Below are 17,710 nucleotides of genomic sequence, written 5' to 3'. Positions count from 1 at the left end.
AATTATAATGATGCTAATAATAATAAGGAGGAAGATAAGACCTCAGAGAAGTCACAGATGAAGGCAAAGAGGAAGAGAAAGAAGAACTAACAGCAGGCCTTCTGGAATTGATTCCCGTGTGTGATGTCACTCACCCTCATAGATACCGGGGTCAGAGGGCTTAGGATCACCGACTCCAAGTGCCTGATTCTGAATCCCAGCTCCTCCACTCCAGCTCCTTGACCTTGACCAGGTAACTGACACTCACTGCTTCATGGGTGAAATGGGGTCATACTAACACCCACCTTGTCTTATCCCGAGGAACAAAGGCACTATACTTGTGCACGGTCTTCATTAAAAGTGCTCAATAAATATTATCAACAGACCATATATGGTAAGGACACATTATCCTATTTTACACGTGAGGAAAATGTCGCTCAGAGCATTCATAACTTGCCCAAGAGAACAGAGCCAGCAAGGGGCAGGGGTGGGCTTTTGGAGTCAGCTCCAAGGTCTGTGTTCTCAGCCACCTCCCAAGACCCCATCATTACCCTCGTCTCACGCCCCTCTTTAACAACCCAGTTTCCCGAGGCTGCGGCTGGCCTCATGATCAAGAACTAACATGGGATGCCTGCCCTCAAGGAGTCTTGTGGAGTAGAAGTCTATTGATAAGAGTTGACTCACTTTCGGTACAACCAAGGGAATATGTGAGCATAGGGTAGTGGGTGTGAAGGAGGAGGGAGGGGTCCGCTCAGCGGGTATCAGAGGGGCCGCAGGGAGAATGAGAATCATCACATTTGAGATGTGAGAAGGAAGGCTCTGAGATGAAAAACAGAAAGTGAAGATCTGGTCTGACTTCACTTGCTCTTTCTTGTCGTCATCAGTGTCTCCATGATCCCAGCCCTGGGTGTGTCCCGCATGTCAGTCAAGACTCCATTCTGGGGTCAGCTGCCCTGGAATGGCTCCTGACCAGCTCAGACAGTGCTGAGCCCCCTGCCCTCCCCCAGGAGCCTGCCTCCCTCTCCCCACACTCACTGCCACGGTCAGAGCTTCACCACAAGCACCAACATTACCCGCCCCTTCAGGACATAAAATCCTTATCTTCTTTCAGGATCAGTCAAGCCCTGAACCATACCGGTGCATGAGGTCTTAGTGTGGTGTGAATAGACATACCATTAAAACCAAAGCAACTCGAGTGATAATTATTGGATTGTTTTCATAACAAAAGACGTGATGTTTTTGTGAGGGTCTTCCTCTGCTCCAAACGGGCACCGGGAGCAGGTCCAGTGTATCTGCCTTCCAAGAGTTTACAAGAGAGGTCAACATGACGTGGTCAGGGGCTTCTCTGAGGAGAGCCACAAGCCACCTTTTCCCATCTGATAGGGTATGGGAGGCACAAGGGGCAGGGTAGGGAGTAAGAATGAACATTGGTGGGGACTCTGTTACTCTGTTGACTTCTCCCTGCCTCTGGCTCCAGATCTGATCATATTGGGAAGAAAATCCATCATCAGAGAATGGCAAGGCAGCCTACTGCTTGGGGGGCACAGAGTTGGAAATGACTAGTAAGGCACAACCCTTTCAGCCTCACTTAGATGCCTCCAAAGACAGGGAGCTCACCACCTGTAGAGCAAGCCCATTCCTGAGAAGCCAGACTCACACAGTTTTCCTTTGATGGAGCCCAAAAGGACAATTCTGTAAGTTCTATTCATAGGTCCTAGTTCAGCTTTTGGAAGCCACAAGAGCAAGTCTAATCCTTCCTGTCCACTTCAGCTGCTTGGCTATTGCAGACAGAACCTCAGAGCTGGAGGGAATTCTCACCTCACCCCAGAGGGCTGTGGTCACTGTGGCGCTGGCAAGTTGACTGTGCCACACTTTCCTCGTCTGTGCAGCAGGATCTGTCATGCACAATGTTTCTCAGAGACCTGACCCCAGAGCTGGGGCTAGATCTCAGCCTCTGGCCTCCTCATTTGCTGCCTTCGATCAACACCCTTGGCAAAAGGTAGAGTCAGCCAGGATGGGTCTGACCCCAGCTGCGTCCGTTCCCTGCTAATCCCGCTGGTTTACCCTGGCACACACAGTGTACCCTGGCTTGGCCTGTGTGAAATGTTGAGTGCTTTGTTTTGACCACATCTTTATCCTCATCTGCCTGACGAATTTGGCTGATGGAGGCAGTCCAGGGTGTTGGCCTGCAGCCTTGGGAGCCAAGGAAGTTTTACCATCGAGTAAACTTTTGGATTAACTTCAAAATGCAGAAGGGGTTTGCTGTGCCCCCGGAGCCAGGCTGGAAGCTCCAACGTCCCTTCTGTGGCCCTCAAGGTCAACCCTTGCTGAGTCCTGGCCACAGCCTGGTGGGACAGAAAGAAGGAGCGGGGGCTCTGGAGACAGAGAAGGCAGGTTCCAATTCTGGCTCTTTCTCTCACTGGCTGTGTGGCCTGGCTCAAGGCTCTCCCCTTCTCTTGGTCTCAGTTTCCTCATCTGTAAAAGAGAGATAAAAATATCCCATTCGAAGGGCTGTCATGGGGCTTTAAGCAAGAGGCGTCAGGAGACACTAGCCTTCCCCCTCCCAGCCCCCTGCGCGCACACCCAGGTCCTCACCGAACCCTCTCAGACCTCAGCCTCCTTTGGCTCACACTTGGAAGATCACGGTTACCATGGCAACTCGCAGGCAGCGCAGCTCCTGGTCCCTGTTCACCCATCTCAGTCCCTCTCGGCTCCTGCACCCAGCCCAGCCCAGCCAGGGCAGCTGCCAAGCCAGCAGGATTGTGTCGGGCACAGCTGGCCCTTCCTCTCCAAGCTGACCCCCTGCCTCGGGGAGATTTTAAGGGGGTTAGGACCCAGTGGGCTTAATGGACTTTTCTCAGCCAGCACAGGCCCTCCTTCTCTCCTGCCCACAGAGGCTGGGCCCTGCTGCGCCCTTGCCCCCAGGAACCTGCCTGCATCCGCTTTGCTCTCCTCTCATCAGGAAGCCTGGCCCGGGCAGGACTGGCATTTGGAGAGCTCTCCTGGACAGCAGGCCCCTTCCTTCAGTGCCCTGCCTCCTCCAAGCATTTGCTCCGTAAGTCCTCTCTCCAACTCCCTTGTCTGGATGAAAGAATTGCCTCAGCGCATTGAGAAGAGGCAGGCACTGAAATCAGAAGGATCTGGGTTCGAATCCTAGCGCTGTCTTTCCCAGCTCTATTAGGTTGCCAGGGCTGCCATTAAAAAGTACCCGCAAACTGTGGGGTTCAAACAACAGAAATTTATTGTCTCACGGTTCTGGAGGCCAGAAGTCCAAAATCAGGGCGTTAGTACCTTCCGAGGGACATGAGGGAGAATCTGTTCCGGGCCTCTCCCCGAGCTTCTGCTGGCTTGCTGGCAAATTTCGGTGCTCCACGGCTTGTGGAAGCATCACTCCGACCTCAGCCTGCATCTTCCCATGATGTTCTTGTAGGTGCGTCTGTGTCGAAATTTCGCCTTTTTATAAGGACACCATAAAGGATTAGGGGCCCAACCTGCTCCAGTATGAAGTCATCTTAACTAACCACTTCTGCAATGACCCTATTTCCATCATGCTTCATCATGTGAATTTTTGAGTGACACAATCCAACCCATAACACTAATTGTGTAGCCTTGGGTAAGTCACATCACCTCTTGAGGCCTTAGGAAGGCTCGTCTTGAAATTGGGAGTGAAAATAGCAAAGTCCTCATGCAACTGTTGTAAGGATTAAGTGGGACAATGCTTATAAATTGGCCAGTCTAAGACTAGCAGAGAGGAGAGCCAATAACTCTAGCTGCTGTGAGGGCCTGATTGGGGAGGGTCCTTTCCCCCCATGGAGCACACCCAGTGACACTCTTACTCTGATGGAGGGAGCGAAGGGACGGGTGGGAAGGAGCTCTTAGCCTCTGGGCCTCATCGCTACAATCAAACCTCCTGGAAATCCCAATAGAGCTGCACTTTTGGCATTTGCTCATCAGCTCCATCCATTTATTCAACAAATGCTGGGCGCCTTATGCACACTATTCCATTTCATTTTTACAAATGTATTATTATTTCCGTTTAACAGTTGGGGAAAGGGAGGATCTGAGACGTGATGTGGTTTGCCCAAAGTCACACAGTGAAGGGGATGGTGGGTGCCGGGCTCACCAACTCAGAGTGTGAGTGTGGGTGCACCTGGCCGCGGGGGCAGGTGCCTGGGGCAGCTTTGCCTTTTCTTTCCTGCATGGGCCCCATGAACCCTCACTGACTCCCTGAGCCCCTGCCTGGAGGAGCTCTCACGTGCTCCCGTGCTGTCAGCACCCCATACGCAGCCCCTGGTTATATTTTTTGTATTTCTGTCTTTCCATTGCTTGTCATCAGGCTGTTTATTGGCACGCAGCGATGCACCCCTCGTACGTGTTAAATATATATGCGTCTCTGTGTGCATGTGTGTGCCTTCCCAGTTATATTTATGCCGTTCCTCGGAGGATTAATTTAGCCAAATAACGGAAGCTATTTAGGTAGCTGACATTCACACTGTGAAGGGAATACGGAGCGAAGTCAGCGAGGCCCTGGCTTTGCTCCCAGGCATCCTCAGGACTCAGTTTCCTTAACTTGGGCCCCTGATGTGACAGAAAGTGTAGGAGCTCAGTGAGTTCTGGGTTCGAATCCAGGGTCCAGAATGAGGGGCTGTGCAACATTGGAAAAAATCCAGAACTGAGCCTCAGTTTGTTCAGCTAAAAAGAGAGTTTTTTTTTTCTCACAAAGTTGTCACAAACTTTAATCGACGTGATGAATTTAAAGCTCTTTGTTCATAGCAGGTGCTTATTTGCTGGTGGTTACTTTCATTCTCCCTCTTTTTCCTTTCTATCCCTCCATATGGACTCCAAGTGGCATATAAGATAAAGTTAAAATTCCTGGCTTGGCACTTGAGGTCCTCAACTGTATGGTCTTTGTTGGTCTTCCTTCCTCTGGAAATTATCCTCTCATTGTGCCTTCAAGTGTATAGTTTATTTGCATTGGCCAGTGCTGTTGGTACCCCTTCAACCTCTCCTTGATGCTTACCATTCCTGTGCATGCCAGCCCAACAGTTTCTACTGGCCAGCATGCTGGAGGGCTTTCTCAGGTGCCAGAGCCCACTGACCTGCCAGAAGGGTAGGCTGGAGCTGGGAGCAGCCCTCAACCAAAGACTGAAGGGAGGTGGTGCATAAATACCCCAGCTCCCTTGCCTCTCAGTCCTAATAACTCATAGCTCTGAGCTATACACTCACTCACTGTGCCTTAGTGGGCTGGAGCCCTGTTTGCCCATAGCAGAAACCTGCTCCATAACACTCTTAATTGGCTTCCTTCTCTTCCTGTATCACTCCCTCATGTTACTACAAGTGTGTCCAGGATCCCCTTCAAAATAAACTCTATGCACTCAAATCCTTGTCTCAGAGTCTTCTTCTGGGAAGACCCAACTGGAGACCAGATGGGGTGGTGGGTGGTAAGAGCCTAAGATCTCGGGTCCACCCACCTGTCTTTGATCCTGCTTTAAGAGGCAATGAGCAACGAATTGCTTAAGCTTGCTGAGCCTGTGTTTCTTCATCTATAGAAAAGGGTGTTAATCACAGTACCTTCTCCCTAGAGGTACGAGAAGACCAACTGAGATAATCCTGTCTCTCTCTGGCCCCTTACCAGCCTGAGCTTGTTTCACAGCCCTCTTCACTTCTTCATGGAGAGTCTATTATTTACAGATTTGCATGTGGTCTTTCTTCACATAGGCTGTCCCTCCCCCGTCTCAAGTGTCAAGTCCATGATCAGGGCTCTCTGCCACTCCTGGCCATTGTTTTCAGCACCGTGGACAGTGCCAAGCCTATTCTACTTACTGAATATTATCCTATCTTAGTTTGCTTTCTCACTGCCTCTCACTCAGAACTGCTTTCCTCATTCCTGCCTCTGATTTTGCTTTAACTGTCCCCATCACCTTGGATTCCTGTTCTATCCAACTCTATTCATCCTTTACAGCCCAGGAAGCTTCCCAAGTCAACTCCAGACCTTCCTGAACCCTGCTTCTTCTGAGATTTCCCACTGAGGCCTTAGGGGCCCAGCCTGAGCTCTTGGGCTTTGGGCTAACACCCGCTCAGTGCCTCGTGTCTCTCCTCTCTTGTCCTCCTTCCCAGGTTCTGGTGGGATGCACTCAGGGCATCTGCAGCTTGCTCCTCTTCTGGGCCAGCAGCAGCAGGTAGAGAGGCCAGCCGAGGACCTCTCCAGGACCCCTCCACTGCCATGTTTGCAAGACCCCTCCCCCACTTGCTCCTCCCCTCTGCCTGACTTACTGACCATTGGCACAGTCAGGCCCTCTCAACTTCGGACTTGTGTCCAGGCCACCTGATGCTCCCTTTTAGCATCTTTGTGCACGTCCAGACTCAGATGTCAAGGGTAGCAACATGGCTATGCTTCCTTTTACCTCCCTCAAAATGACTGGTGAAGTGCTGGACATAGCAGGGAGAAATCAAAGCTTGTTGAAATTGAGTAGAATCAGGAACAAAATAGTTGAGTGGGGAAAGGTGGTTAGAAGACCTGGGCCAAGCCAACTTGCTCCATGGCCTCAGGGAAATGCTTTCTCTCTCTGGACCATGGTTTTTCCATCTGTACTTTGAGAAGTGTGGGCAGAATGATCTCCAGGGTACCTTCAACAGAGCAGAAGGGGTCTCTCATTGAGCATCTAGTATATTCCAGGTGTGTTCATAGATGTGATCTCATTTCATCTTGACACTGCAAGGTAATCATCAGTTTCCCCATTTTGCAGCATAAAGTTTCTGAAAAAAGAGGGGGGTGGGAGGATCTGGAAGTTTTGGAATCTCTGTCCTCCAGCCTTGCCTCTGGGAGAGGCTGCCCTGCTTGGGAACAGAGGGCATGGCAGCTGAGCCTGAAGGAGCTCCTGCCAGTCTTGGGCAAGAACCCCTTCTCTGCTTTATACTGTTGTCCTGGTGAGAGCCCTTGCTCACCTCTCTAAGCCTCAGTTTTCTTGTTTGCTAATAAATATAATAAAAATACCCATCCCATTGTTTTAATGTGAGAATTAGGTGAGCTAATACAAGTAAAGTACTTAGCATGGGTGCCTGGCACAGAGTCAAACTCAGTAAATACCAGATGTTATGATTATTTAGCTTTAATCTTTATCATCCTTTTCCTCCTCCCCATCATCATCAGTCTAGCATGGGGTGTCAAAGCTACAGCTTCTTCTGTTTTGCCTGAGTCCTGTGGCTTACAGCAAGCCTGTACCAAAGAACCAGACACCTCCCTCACACAGATGCCAGCTGCCCAGGGGTTGTGCGCCCTGCATCTGGCTTAGGTGGTTCCACTTACGTGCGATTCTGAGCTTTGCAACAGGCAGCCCCACACTTGGTCATTTCCAACTGGATCCAGGATCAAGGCTGAACAAAGGCCACCCATAGACTGATGGAAAGCCTATGAGGTAGCTTGGGGTGAGGGCTCAGCCCCAACCTGGGAATGCTAACGGACTCACATTGAATACATCCTGCATGCTGGGCACGGTGCCAAGCACTCCACTACATAACCTCATGGATCTTCACAGCCATCCTTTGAGGTCGGTGCTGTCATTATCATGCCCATTTCATAGATGCAGAAAACAGACTCAGGACGGTGAAGAAACTTGCCTGCCATCAAGATTTGAACCAGATCTGTCTGACTCTAGAGCAGGCACTGGGAATACCACTCTATCCTCTCCTTGGGGTGATGATTAACTGAAGAGTACAAATCCTCCTGATTGAACCATCCAGCTCTGAGTGCCCCTGCCTACAACAAATGTGTGTGTGTGAGAGAGAGAGAGAGAGAGAAGAGACAGATAGACACTGAGGGAATGGAAAGAAGAAGACATGGCCAAGAAACATGGAGACAAGGCTGGGAGCTGAAGCCAGGAGATGATAGAATCCTTGAAAGCAGGAATCCAGAACGGTGTGCCAGGCATCAACTCCAGAGCAAAGCTCTGCTCTCTGTGAGGGCTGGTCCAGCAGTAAGTGGGATGAGTTCCCATACCCTGAGGAACCCCAGTCATGTCTGCATCCCTTGCAACCCTAGTGAGCCAACTTGACATTGCTGCTGCCAACACCACCATCACACTCCACCATTCAACATCATCCCAGCCACTGTTATCTCTATTCCTACCCTTGTTACATCATTTTCATAGATGTCTTTTCCATGTCACTCACACCATGCCTGCCCTTACCACCCCACCACCTACATCAACACCACCATCATTCATTCTTTCACTTGTTCATTCATTCTTTCAGCAAGCATTTGTGAAGCCCCTATTGTGTGCCAGGTGCTCTTGTAGCCACCAGGTATTCAGTGGTAAACAAAACCTTGTGTCAGCTCTCAGGGATCTCCATTCATCAGCATCACTACTCCCTCTGTGATTCGGACTGCCACCCCCAGCGTTGTTTCCAGCACCAGCACCATCACTGAAATATCATCACCTCTTATGCTTTGAGCACCTACCACGTGTAACATCTCGGTCGGGGGCAGAGCATGTGAAAATGTGCCCTGCCTTTGCCGTACATGCTGTGCTTCCTACCTTATCATCTGCATAAAGGGAAACCCCTCCTTACAGAGACACACTTCCAGTTTTCCCCCAGATGGTACCCTTAAAGCCTGCTCATGGATGTAAGGCTGTCTGACCTACTTGGAAATCCTTTAGTGCAAAAAGGAGCGGATGCTTCATCTTAGAGGCAGCCGCATTTCCCCAGAGCAGGAAAGAAGCTAAGACAAAGACGGTGGCTCTCCTAAAAGGAAATTGCCCACGAGATGCCAGAGAAGGGTTGAGGAGGACCCTGGGGCTTGCAACAGGCTCCGGCAGCCTCTGCCCACAGCAGCACCTCGGCAACACCTTCTTAAGAAATAACTGACAGGGCAATAAGGACGGGTGGGGCAGGGGCAGATGAGGCTTCCTTCTCTGGCTGCAAATGAGCCCATCCATTCACCCAAGTGGGTCCCCCGGCCAGCACCCCGAGTCTTCCTAACCCGGCACTCTGTGTTACAGAGGGCTCCATCAGCCCCCAGGGCTTGGATTTATTTAACTGGTGAGTGAGCAGCATGGCTCAAGTGCCTGTTAAGCAACGTTTATTACAATCAATAAATCATGGTCCCATATCTGATCCAGAGACGGAAATAGCCTGCGAGCCCAGGCTGCAGGGAGAATGAGGTGACCGCAGCCCCAGAGATAAGATGGAAGTGCTCGAGGTTGGGCTCTCTCGTATTGGCTGTGAGGGGCTGGCACGCCCCAGAGCCCTGGCCTCGTCTCTCCTGACAGTGCCTCCTCCGCCTTCTTCCTGGAGGAACCTCGGGAGAGATAGAGCCGATGGTCTGTCTTCCCTCCATGTGAGAGGAGGCTGGCCTGGGAGCAGAGGTGTAGCTTGGAGGGCCAGGTGGGCGCCTCACAAAAGCACTCCTTGAATGAGCAGCTGGTCGGGTCTCATTTGATGACTTCTTCTCTCGTTGTGGGTGGAAGTTTGGCTCCATTCCCTGCAAGTCTGGAAGGGAGGCAGGGTGATAGATGAGGAGACGACTTGAAATGCCATAATTGGAAAATCTATAGCTTTGAACGAGAGAAGAGGAGCACCATGGAGAGGCAGCATCACATAGTTTCAGGCACAGTTTCGTTAGCACAGAGAGCTGAGGCTCAAGCCCCAGCTTCGCCACTTCCTTGTATTAGTTACCTAACCTCTTCGCGAATCCATTTCCTCCTGTGTAAAGCGGGGGGAAATAATAGCCTCTGCCTCACAGGCTCGTTGGGCGAACACAATGAGTCAATGTGTGTGGGAGTACTCAGCACGGGGGCTGCAGTACTATCAGTGCTCAGCAAATGGTACCTGTTATGGGAGACTGAATAATGGGCCCAAAGACGTCCTTGTCCTAAGCCATAGAACCTGTGAATGTTCCTTATGTGGTAAAAGGGACGCTGCAGATACGATTAAGCAAAGGATCTTGAGATGGGCAGATTATTCTGGACGATCTGTGTGGGCCTAATGTAATCACAAGGGTCCCTATAAATGGGAGACGGGAAGTCAGAGTGAGAAGAGGGCCATGTGACGATGGGAGCTGCAGGAAGCAGAGTCAGAGAAGAAGATTCTACGCTGCTGGTGTGGAAGGGGCCACAAGCCGAGGAATGCAGGTGGCCTCTGGGAGCTAGAAAAGGCAAGAAAACAGATCCTACCCGAGTCGCCAGAAGGAAGCAGCCCTGCTGGCACCTTGATGTTAGCCCCGTGAGACCCATTTCTGAGTCTTCCAGACCTCCAGAACTGTAAGAGAATAAATTTGCTTTGTTTTAAGAGAATAAATTTAAGTTTGTGGTAATTTGTTAAAGCGGCAACAGGAAAACTAAGATATCTGTGATGACAATGAAGTTGATGATGCTGATGCCAACTGCTGAGATGCCTCCTAGGGTCCCTTGGGTGGTGCAGGCAACCACCATCAATCTTCTTGGGAGGTGAAACCTGGCTCAGGAAGGTTCTACTTGTGCCTGCTTGGCATTATTAGAACAGGCCAGGAGGGGAGCTGGAGCCCCACACGGATTTCTGATGCCCACACAGGTGGCAGCCAAACCCTTGGTGGTCCCAGGCTTATGGGCTGACATGTGGACCATCTGAACCGTTCAGCAGGACCGATTCATAGGACTTTGGTCTGTCAAATGGCGTCTCTATACCAGCCAGGATGGCTGCTTTTTGGAGCTTGGAGAGGGAAGGGATGGGAATAGCAAGTTTTGGAGGAAACCAAAGGTTGTGTAGGCAACGAAGGGTAAGGACTCGGTAACCCATTGCTGGTACAGAGAACTAGACAGTGACTTGATTACAGGGTCAAGGCAGGAGGCCCCTTACTTGGTAAAAGGTCAGAGCAAACTTCCTTTGATGCAGAGACACCTGACACTGGTCCAGGGCTCGTTACAAACCCCCTGGCTAAGATTAGGGTCAGTCCTAGGCCTCAGGGTCAGCGGCAAACTACCAGGATGCCTATGAGCTCAGCCACTCAGAGAGAAGGATTGCGGGGCTGTTAGAATGAGGAGTTTTGTTTTCCTTAGAATCATGTTCTCATTTAGCCTGATGCATGGGCCCAGCCTCAGGATCTACTCTGATGAGGCTCCTCCGAGATCAGACAGATGAGCCATCCTCAGCAGGACTCAAGCTGGTGGAGGCAGTAGGCGGCAGTTTCCTTTTCCTTAAGCAGAGCTGCCAGCTCTCCTGGGGGCTCCTTGCCTGGCCTGTGAAGGACTGTGGGGGCAGGGGGTGGTGGGTGATGACAGAGGAGGCCAAGAGGGTTTGGTGGTAGGACCGGCTCAGGGGGAGATGTTGGGGAAGAGAGGGGAGAGGCGTCACCAGCATGTGTAGGTCCAGGGAGGGTCTCCATGGTGGTTCCCAGATGCTGGTGCCTGGATCAGCCATGGCAGCATCACCCAGGGAATGTCCACAAAACAGACTTCAGGGACCCACTTCTAGAGATTTCAGTGCAGGGGTCTGGCAGAGGCATTTGCATTTTTAGGGCCACCCTGTCCACAGCTACACCCAGAAACTGCCCACAGCCCCTCCCTCATGCTCCAGACCAGTTCCTGCTCTGAGCCAGCCTCTCGTGGCTTCAGATCTCAGCTGCATTTCTCAGTCATGACCCTGGCCCTCTACACTCGGCATTAGGACTGGCTCTTCCCCACATGCCTCTGGCTCTTTCCCCGAGGATTTGCCTCCCACCGATCAAACCGGCTTGTTCTACTTCAAATGCTGTGCCCAGCCAGCTCCCCTTCCAGCTTCCCGGTTCAGAACAGCACGCGGGGAGATCCCCAGAGATTTGAATATTTTGTCAGTAGTGACTGTACCCAAGGCACGATCTGGGGGCTGGAGAGGGGGAGAAGCTTGTCTTGTCCCGTTAGTGCTCATCCTGTGTTTGTATCGAGGGCAGTCAAACTCATCTCTAACCTGGCATCTCCAGAGGCCAGCAGGGAGGGATGGGGCGGGTCCACAAGAGATGCGATGACAGTCTCATAGGGAGAAGATGAAGGAGGAAGGAAGAGAAAGGGGAGGGGGAGGAGGAGACAACAGCCTGTTCCTCTCTTTCCCCCACCCTGCTACAGACCGCTCTCAGCACAGAAGCCAGAAACGGGGCTACGATGCGTAAATATCGAAATCTGTCTCTATTGTAGGGTTCCTTGTGACGTTTGGGACTGGATAATACTCTGCTGTGGTCGCTGTTTTGTGCGTTATAGGATGTTTGGCAGCATCCCTGGCTTGTACTCATTAGATTCCGGTAGTACCCATCCCCAGTCATGACAACCAAGAATTTCTCCAGATAATGTCAAATGTCCTCTGGGGACAAATTGCCTCCAGTTGAGAACCGGTGCCGAATTACTGACAACTCTCCAGGGCCTCCTCTGGCGGATTGTATTATTGTTCCTAGCTCTTGATCCATGCCCTTAGCCACATGACCTTCTAGTCCCTTCCACTAGGGGCAAGCTGTATTTCCCATCCCAGGAATGGCGGGGACCATTAAAGACTTGCTTTAGCCAGTGGAATAAGAGTGTGCCAGTCCCAAGACTAGACCTTTAGAGACATCAGCTGTTTCTGCTTACCTTCTTGTCCATCTGCCATCATCTCAAGATCATGCCCGGAGCTGTCCACTGGCCCAGGAAGAGGACATGTACAGGTGGAGCCAGTCCAGACTCCACCTGCAGTTGGTGCCAATTCCAGCCAAGCCCGGGATAGACCAGGCTACTCCAGCCAACCCACAGACGTGTGAGTGAGGACAAGTGATTGCTACTTTAAGCCGTTGGGTGGTTTGTTATGCAGCATTGTGTGCAATAGCTGACTAACACAGCTTCCTTTGGAAACCAGGAGAAACCCTCAACTCCTTACTGTCACCAGTGAGGGCTTAAATGATCTGACCACTGCCTAACGCTCTCAGGGTTGGGGATGGGGTGAGCCTACCAGGCAGAGTGAAGAGCAAGGAAAAAGGCCCTGAGGGGGGACCCAGTTGAGGTGTTCAAGGGACAGACATAGGCCTGGTGTTAGGCAGGGACCAGATTGCGGCTGCAGTCTCTGCTTTCAGACAACCCAGGCTCATACAAGTATAGCCAGAAATAAAACCCGGGACATTCCAATTCTAGATTCTAGATATGCCTTTATCTCCCATGCTGTAGATAAAAATTATTATTATTATTATCATTATTGTTATTATTACTACCAAGGTCTTTTTCTGGACCAGGCACCAGGTTAAGTACTAATAGACATTATCTAATTCAATATTCTCAGGCTAATGAGGTTCTAATATTGCACCCATTTTACAGGTGGTAAATCGAGTCATAACTTGCCTAAGCTCACACAAGAAGTGATGACAGAGCCGGGACGAAAACGTAGGCCCATCCCAGCGCAGAGCTCGAGCCCTCAGGCCGCTGGCCCGCCTCCCCCTTGACCAGCTCTGCAAACCCAGACACTTTCCAGAACAAATTTCCCTTCAGGCAGCAGGAGAGGTGTGCTGTTTTTCAAGTGCCTGACACCTTCGGGAGACGAGTGTCACCGTGGTGCCATCAAAGCCTTCAGTTACTTTCAAAGGCCTGCCGCACGCTCTCCAGGGCCACAGCCCAGAGTCCCCTCCTTCTGCAGCGTGCGGGCGAGCTGTTTGTTTATTTGGGGACAGGCCTCTTGGCACATATTACGGGACAGACTCCAGGAGGATTTTTAGACTCTGGAACCGGATCTCATGCCTAAAAGGCAACATCAGTAAGAAAGGGACAGATAGACTAGACAAGATAAGAGCCTGGTTTTGTAGGAGGCTGGCCAGGGAGAAGGGGTCCCCCGGGGGGGTCTTTGGGGCTTTAAAGGGGAGCTTTAAAGAATATATAAGGCTGGGCCTCACCCCACCCTCTGATTTAGAGCTCAGGGCTGCATTTTTTTAAGCTTTCCTCCAACCCCAGGTGGTTCTGATTTGCACCCCTGTTTCAGAATTTCTTCCCCGGAGACTGTGTTCACTGGAATGTTCTCTGCCGGTACCATCCTCCCTCTTTATTCATCACATTTCATGGCCAGGACTTTGGTATCACCTCCCCTTCCGTGATGCCTTCATAGGTTTATCAGTCAAAGGCAGAGGCCTTTTCTGGACTCCTTTCTCCATATCTGAACATTTGACTCTCGTAAGGTGCTCCAAAACCAGCACACCCCAAAGCGAACTCATCTTTGTCCCTAAGTCTCCTCTCCCTGCTTGGGTTTTCTGTCTCAATAAATGGCATCTGTTTCCTTCCAAAAACCAGAAAAGGAAGGCACCACCAATTAAGGGTTAAGGCCCTGGGCTGTACAGTCAGTCCCCTGGGTTTGCAGCTTGGCTCTACCACTCCCTACTGTGTGGCCATTAGCAAATGACTTAACCTCTCTGAGCCTCCTTTTCCTAATCTGTAGGATGGGGCCACAATCCACCTGCATCTTTGGGGTGTGGTTAGGAGTCAATGAGTTGATACACGTAGAATGCTTAGAACAGACTCGGTACACAGTACGTGCTCAATCCACGTTCACTATTATCATCCCTGACTCCTCTCTCCCTCACTCCTTGCGTCCAATCCATCACTGAGCCCTGTCAATCTTGTCTGCTAAATATCAAATCCATCCTCTTTTCTCCATCTCTGTGGTCCCCCACTGAGTGCAGGTCACGGCCACCTCTACGCAGGACCGCTGCACCTGCCTCCTCATTGGCCTGCTCCTTTCCCTCCCAGCTGCCTCCAATCTGCTCTGCATGCAGCAGCAGCAGGGGGCAGACCCTTGTGCCCGATCTGCTCTCCTCCACTCCCATCCTGTCTTCCCCTGACTCCCTCCTACTCATCCTCAAAGCTGAACCGAGATGTTGCTGGTTCAGGGGGAGGCAGGGTCAGGTCTTGGGTCAGGTCCCTGGCTCTGTGCCTCCACAGCCCACCCCATGTGTCCCCTATTACAGCACCTTGCATGCTGTGTTACGATTGTCTCTGGTCCCATCTGCCTTCCAGGCTGGACCACAAACACGTTGTCGCTTGGCACAAAGTAAACAGTCGGTAGACGCTACCGCAGTCTTCGTCACCACGCCATCGCTATCACCACCATCTCTCTCTGGCCAACTCCTGCTGTTGCCTCATGTTGTTATTGATAACTGACACAGAAGCTGCTGAGGGCAAGGGCAGTTAAGTTCTAGGGAAAGATGGTCAAGTCTTTTCAGCATGGGAGTTCCCACTAGGAGTGAGCCAACTTTGACTTTCACCTTCTCTGCCAGCCGCTCTGCTAAACCCAGGCACAAGCTGAGACTTTCAGCTCATCTGCTCTCTGTCTCTCCTCCCCGCCCCCCTCCCCCAGGCAAAATCCTCTGCAAGAGTGGGAGGCTGTTCCTGAACAGCCCCAAGCGATGGAGACTGAGTCATTGCACTGCTTACCAAACCCAGCTCCTGCCGGCATCCCCCGCAACTGGAGCCCGCCTGCCTGGGGTGAGGCCCTCAGCGTTTCCTGGAAAGACCCTCCCAAGCTTCCTAGTGAAAGTTTCCCGTGGGTTCTTGTCGGTTGTCCCTGGCTTTGCCTCTCGGGACTGTGCAATAAGCCCTTCTCTTGCACGGAGAGGAACAAGTGACCGGGAAACTATTTCTGGCCTGAACGTGTCGTCTCCTGGGTACCACTTCTGCCCAGCCAGCATTCAACTGGCTGCTCATCCACAGTCCAGGAGAAAATGAAGAGAAGGCTTTTGAGAACTCAATGTGTAATTTAACATCCTTCTTCCATTCCTTCTTTGAAAGGGAGTGAGAACAAACAAGCCGATTTTACATAGGGTGAGGTTTTGCGCCTGTCTGAACCTGTTCTGGAAAACTCTGGCCGTCCCCAGCATCACAGTGGGAAGGAGGAAGCTGCCGCTGCCTGGAAGGCACCAACATAGCTCCGTTTCATTTGCCTTGTTGGCCAATACGCCAGACTTCTCAAACACTAGACAAACTTTCAGCCCAACGTCAGCCCCAAAGCACATTCGAAAACCAAAGAAAGGTGTCTTTCAAATGTCCCTGAATGTTTCAAAAACTTTTGGACAATCTTTCATTCTCAGGGAATGTGGTAAGAGCTGTCTGCTCCACGAGGGCCCCAGGGAAAGTCATTCCCCTCTCCAGGGCTGGAGCTGATGGCTGTTTCTCTCCAAGGAAGGAGGCGGCCTCTGTCAGCCTCAGACAAGCTATCCAGCAGGACTTCGGAAAAGTGTACGGATCTTCTGCAACTTACAATGAGATTGTGTCCCGATAAACCCGTTGTAAGCTGAAAATATCGTAAGTTGAAAATGCATTTAATACACCTAATCTACCGAACCATAGCTTAGCCTGGCCTACCTTAAATGTGCTCAGAACACTGACATTAGCCTATACTTGGGCAAAATTATCTAACACAAGGCCTGTTTTATAATAAACTGTTGACTATCTCATGGAATTTATTGAATATTGTACTGAAAGTGAAAAACAGAGTGGCTCCAAGTGTATCAGTTGTTCACCCGTGGGGTCGCATGGCTGACTGGGACTACGGCTGCTGCCACTGCCCAGGGTCAGAAGAGAATATTACACCACCTATTGCTGGCCTAGGAAAGATCAAAATTCAAAGTATAGCTTCTACTGAATGGGTATCGCTTTTGCACCATCATAAAGTCGAAAAGTTAAGCTGAACCGTTGTAAGTCGTGGACCCTCAGTATATGCCGCATGACCCAGCACTTCCATTTCTGAGTGCATATCCAAGAGAACTGTGTGCACATGTTCACAGTAGAGTTATTCACAGTAACCAAAAGGTGGAAGCTACCCAAGTGTCCATCGACAGATGAACGGATAAACAAAAGGTGTATCCATCCAATGGAATATTATTCAGCCTTGAAAAGGAGAGGAATTCTGATACATGCTGTAACATGGATGAACCTTTAGGACATTATGCTAAGTGAAACGAGCCAGTCACAGAAAGACAAATACCTTATGATTCCACTTATCTGAGGTCTCTAGAGTAGTCAAATTCATAGAGACAGAAAATAGAATGGTGGTGGCCAGGGGCTGGGGGAGGGGGGATGGGGGGGTGCTGTTTAACGGGTACAGAGCGTCAGTTTTGGGAGATGAAAAAATTCTAGAGATTGGTTGCAAAACAATGTGAATGCACTTAATACTCCTGAATTGTACACCTAGAAATGGTTAAGATGGTAAGTTTCATATTATGTATTTTTTGCCACAATTAAAAATAAAAAAGTATGCATTATACATGTACTAGATTTTTTAATACACAAAAATATAAGGAAGAAAACAAAAGAGTTCCTTAATTCCCACAGCCTGGGTACCAGTTTTTGAACATTTATAAAAATAAAATATGCACAAATGGTTAGAATACTCACACATTATTGAAAAGTATACTTTATATCTAGTTTTAAAATTTTACACAAAAATGATCTTTCCTCTGTCATTCTAGGTCTTGCTGTTTTTACTTAATAATATTCCCTGGACATCTTTCTAAGTCAGCACATCCAGCTCCACCATTCTTTCCAGCAGAGCCACAGTCCCAGTGAGAGTGTCCATTTTTTGACCTCTTCTAGGTCAGTGATTAACATGTGGTAACTCATTTCATCCTCCCAAACCTTCTGAAGTACATCCTATTATCACCCCATTTTATACAGACTTGGGCCCAAAGAGGTTGAGCCACTTGCCCAGGTTACAGAGCTGGTAGTGGTAGAGGAAGGATTGAGACCCAGAGAGGTGGCCTCCGGAGCTGGGCTTGGTCACCTCT

The sequence above is a fragment of the Equus przewalskii genome, chromosome 2 (genome assembly GCF_037783145.1).
Source record: "Equus przewalskii isolate Varuska chromosome 2, EquPr2, whole genome shotgun sequence".
NCBI lineage: Eukaryota > Metazoa > Chordata > Mammalia > Perissodactyla > Equidae > Equus > Equus przewalskii.
The sequence above is the reverse complement of the archived record's forward strand: the minus strand, read 5'-3'. Positions refer to the sequence as shown.